Source organism: Triticum dicoccoides, chromosome 5A, assembly GCF_002162155.2.
Source record: "Triticum dicoccoides isolate Atlit2015 ecotype Zavitan chromosome 5A, WEW_v2.0, whole genome shotgun sequence".
In the NCBI taxonomy this organism is placed as follows: Eukaryota; Viridiplantae; Streptophyta; class Magnoliopsida; order Poales; family Poaceae; genus Triticum; species Triticum dicoccoides.
The window spans coordinates 492,262,791-492,268,202 of NC_041388.1; positions in this window are offsets into that span (position 1 = coordinate 492,262,791).

A 5,412-nucleotide genomic window follows, 5' to 3' on the forward strand; every position below is an offset into this window, starting at 1 on the left:
ATACCTCTAGGCACTTGTAGGAGTAGTTGCTATCAATCTTGTTGAGTTTGGTTCACTTCTTTTAAGTTACTAAAAATTTTAGAAAATTTCAGAAAAAGATGAAGAGATTTTGAGGGGCTCGAGCCGAAGCTTGAAGGATAAGCAAAGTGAAGAGAACAAGAAGCCCAAGTATAATCTCCCTCATACTGCGGAGGTTCGGCCATGTGAATGGCCTTGTGATGAGTTCTTGAGAAAAGTTGGGATTCATGAAGATTTTTATCATTTGGCTGAGAATGCAGACCTCACCGCCTTCCTCCACGACCAGCGTGAACAGTACCTCTTACTCACCAATATCTTTGTGCAAAGTTTTCATTTCCATGCTAGGAGATCACCACCTTCGGCGGAATTTTATTTATATGATGAGCATAAGAAGATGTCACTTTATGATTTTTGCCAGTTCTGTTTGATACCCTTTGAGGGCAGCATAGAGGAACCACATCGTAATGATGTGGAGGGATTTATTGATATGATTGTTGTAGGGGAAACGAGGAAAGTTTCCGATGCGAGAATCACTAGCATACATTTTCCTGTTCTACGTTACTTCACAATATTTGTTAGTAGATGCTTAATTGGCCGCGGGAACTGTGGAAACCTTAGTGCCCCTGATATTGTTATTTTGCGTCATGCCTTGTTTCAGGATACTACTTTCAGTTTAGGCGCTATTGCTGCTAAACGGTTAAATCTGAACCGTACTAAGGGCCCCGTCCTCGGAGGCTTCTTTGCCTCGCGCCTTGCTGCACACTTTAACATACCTATCAGGCATTATGAGAAAGAGGAAAATTTGTTGCCTCCTATTGCTCTAGATTATAAGAGTATGGTAGCACATGAGTTTATTATTAAGGATAAGAATAAGACACTCAAATATAAATTGATATTTAATAAAAAATATTGTGAGTTTATTACCTTGCCTGCACCCTATTTGTTCAACATATTTTCAGGCATATACCTTGTTCTGCCGGAGGCCATTCATGCCTACCGGAGCCAGATGTCATCTGCAGAGCCGGAGCCACCATCTAACCCTCACTGTCAGTCCGTTTATCAGTGGAATCCGGAGGAGATCGCCAGCCAGTGGCAATCTGAGGACCCTTCTCAGTACGACCCCAACTATAGTTTTGATCCATGGGCATAGACCAACTTAGGCCAAAAGCCTAAGCTTGGGGGAGTACGTATTTCTCACCGACATTACATTCATGTTCACACACTCATGCCAAGTTTTCGGTGCTCATAATTTTTCATTGTATCATCCATGCTAGTTTATTTTCATTTTCTCGCTTTCTTCTTGTGTGTTTGAAAAACCTTAAGAAAAAACAAAAAAAAATTAGTTGTAGATTTTAGTTAGTTTACTTTCCATGCTTGTAGTTGTAGTAATTAAAAAGAAAACCCAAAAATATTTCCCGTTCTTCTTTTGCTTGTTAGGAGCTTTCCCGTGTAAATAGTTTTGTTTTATTTCTTTCCATTGGGGTCCAGAGGAGAAGACTATAATGAAAATGTTGAGTGGCTCTTATATGCATTATTGTTGATTTAACGAGGAGCCCATATTACCTTGTCTTCTCCCATGAATTGAATGCTTGCAGATTCTAGCTTAGTCCAATGCACGTGCACTATTATTATTATCCACACCGTTCAGTCGTGCAAGTGAAAGGCAATAATGATGATTATATGATGAACTGATTGAGATGAGAAAAGCTGGTATGAACTCAACCTCTCTTGTTTTTGTTAATACGATTAGTCCATCGTTCCTGATTCAGCCTATTATGAATGAAACATGTTTGCAATGACAATTAGAGATTATAGTTGCTTATGCCATGCTTAATTAGCTAGGAGTTTATAATGGTTTACCTTGCGTGCCAACATGCTATTAAAATGGTTGTGATGTGGTATGATGGGGTGGTATCCTCCTTTGAACGATTCGAGTGGCTTGACTTGGCACATGTTTACACATGTAGTTGAAACAAAATCAACATAGCCTCTACGATATTTATGTTCATGGTGAATTATATCCTAATCATGCTTGCATTCAGTGTTGATTAATTTTAATGCATGTTCATGACTGTTGTCGCTCTCTAGTTGGTCGCTTCCCAGTCTCTTTCTAGCCTTCACTTGTACTAAGCGGGAATACTGCTTGTGCATCCAATTCCATAAACCCCAAAGTTATTCCATATGAGTCCACCATACCTTCCTATATATGGTATCTACCTGCCGTTCCAAGTAAATTTGTCTGTGCCAAACTCTAAACCTTCAAATAAACATTCTGTTTTGCATGCTTGAATAGCTCATGTATCAACTAGGGATGTCTGTATCCTCCATGCTAGGTGGGTTATTCTCAAAAGGAGTGGACTCTGCTCCTCATTCATGAGAAAATGGCTGGTCACCGGGATGCCCAGTCCCATGCTCAAATCAAATCAAAATAATTGCAAACAAAACTCCCCTAGGATTGTTGTTAGTGGGAGGCACCCGTTGTTTCGGGCAAGCCATGGATTGATGCTTGTTGGTGGTGGGGGAGTATAAACTTTACCATTCTACTTGAGAACCGCCTATAATGTGTGTAGCATGGAAGATATCGAGATCTCTCGGTTGTTATGTTGACAATGAAAGTATACCGCTCAAAATATTATTCATCTCTATTTCAAAATCGAGCTCTGGCACCTCTACAAATACCTGCTTCCGTCTGCGAAGGGCCTATCCATTTACTTTTATGTTGAGTCATCATCTTCTTATTAAAAAGCACCAGTTGGAGAGCACCGCTGTCATTTCCATGTATTACTGTTAGTTTACATTGAGTATGACTTGACTGGATCTATTTTACCATGAATTACAATGTCTAGTCAGTCCTTGATCTTTAAAGGTGCTCTACATTTATGTTTTGCGGTCTCAGAAAGGGCTAGCGAGATACCATCTTGTTATATCATATATGATTGTTTTGAGAAAGTGTTGTCATCCGAGATTTATTATTATTGCTCGCTAGTTGATTATGCCATTGATATGAGTAAACATGAGATCTAAATGTTATTGTGAATATGGTTAGTTCATAATCTTTGCTGAAAAATTGAATGCTGGCTTTGCATATTTACAACAACAAGAGCAAACAGAGTTTGTAAAAGTTTTTCTTTATCACTTTCAGTTTATCAACCGAATTGCTTGAGGACAAGCAAAGGTTTAAGCTCGGGGGAGTTGATACATCTCCGTCGTATCTACTTTTCCAAACACTTTTGCCCTTGTTTTGGACTCTAACTTGCATGATTTGAATGGAACTAACCCGGACTGACGCTGTTTTCAGCAGAATTGCCATGGTGTTATTTTTGTGCAGAAATAAAAGTTCTCCGAATGACATGAAAATCAACGGAGATTATTTTTGGAATATATAAAAAATACTAGAAGAAGAATCCATGTCAGGGGGCCCACACCCTGTCCACGAGGGTGGGGGCGCGCCTACCCCCTAGGCGCACGCCCCTGCCTTGTGGGCCCCCTGACGCTCCACCGACGTCCACCTTGACTCCATATATTCACTTTCGGGGAGAAAAAATCAGAGAGAAGGATTCATCGCGTTTTCCGATATGGAGCCGCCGCCAAGCCCTAAACTCTCTCGGGAGGGCTGATCTGGAGTCTGTTCGGGGCTCCGTAGAGGGGAACCCGTCGCCATCATCATCATCAACCTTCCTCCATCACCAATTGTTGGGGAACGTTGTAATTTCAAAAAAAAATCCTACGCACACGCAAGATCATGGTGATGCATAACAACGAGAGGGGAGAGTGTCGTCCACGTACCTCGTAGACCGTTAAGCGGAAGCGTTATAAAAAAGCGGTTGATGTAGTCGTACGTCTTCACGATCGACCGATCCTTACCACCGAACGTACGACACCTCCGTGTTCAGCACACGTTCAGCTCGGTGACGACCCGCGAACTCATGATCCAGTAGAGCTCGAGGAACAGTTTCGTCAGCACGACGGCGTGGTGACAATGTTGATGAAGCAGGGCTTCGCCTAAGCACCGCTACGATATAACCGAGGTGGATTATGGTGGAGGGGGGCACCGCACCTGGCTAAGAGATCAATAGATCAATTGTTGTATCTTTGAGGTGCCCCCTGCCCCCGTATATAAAGGGGGGAGGAGGAGAGGGTCGGCCAAGGGAGAGGCGCGCCCAAGGGGGGGCAATCCTACTCCAAGTAGGTTTGTCCCCCCCTTTCCTATTCCAAGAAGGAGAAGGGGGAAAGAGGAGGTGGAGAGAAGGAAGGAGAGGGGGCCGCCGCCCCTTCCCCTTGTCCAATTCGGATTGGGGCAAGGGGGGCCACATGCCACCTCTTGGCTGCCCTCTCTCTTCTCCACTAAGGCCCATAAGGCCCAATAGCTTCTCGGGGGGGTCTAGTAACCCCCGGTACTCCGGTATATGTCTGAAACCTCCCGGAACCCTTACGGTGTCCGAACATAGTCATCCAATATATCGATCTTTACGTCTCGACCATTTTGAGACTCCTCGTCATGTCTGTGATCATATCCAGGACTCCAAAATACCTTCGGTACATCAACACAAAAACTCGTAATACCGATCGTCACAGAACTTTAAGCGTGCGGACCCTACGGGTTCGAGAACTATGTAGACATGACCGAGACACGTCTCCGGCCAATAACCAATAGCGGAACCTGGATGCTCATATTGGTTTCTACATATTCTACGAAGATCTTTATCGGTCAAACCGCATACCAATATACGTTGTTCCCTTTGTCATCGGTATGTTACTTGCCCGAGATTCAATCGTCGGTATCTCAATACCTAGCTCAATCTCGTTACCGGCAAGTCTCTTTACTCGTTTTGTAATGCATCATCCCGCAACTAACTCATTAGTTGCATTGCTTGCAAGGCTTATAGTGATGTGCATTACCGAGAGGGCCCAGAGATACCTCTCCGACAATCGGAGTGACAAATCCTAGTCTCGATCTATGCCAACTCAACAAGTACCATTGGAGACACCTGTAGAGCATCTTTATAATCACCCAGTTACATTGTGACGTTTGGTAGCACACAAAGTGTTCCTCCGGTAATCAGGAGTTGCATAATCTCATAGTCATATGAACATGTATAAGTCATGAAGAAAGCAATAGCAGTAAACTAAACGATCATGTGCTAAGCTAACGGAATGGGTCATGCCAATCACATCATTCTCTAATGATGTGATCCTGTAAATCAAATGACAAGTCATGTCTATGGTTAGGAAACATAACCATCATTGATTCAACGAGCTAGTCAAGTAGAGGCATACTAGTGACAATCTGTTTGTCTATGTGTTCACACATGTATTGTGTTTCCGGTTAATACAATTCTAGCATGAATAATAAACATTTATCATGAAATAAGGAAATAAATAATAACTTTATTA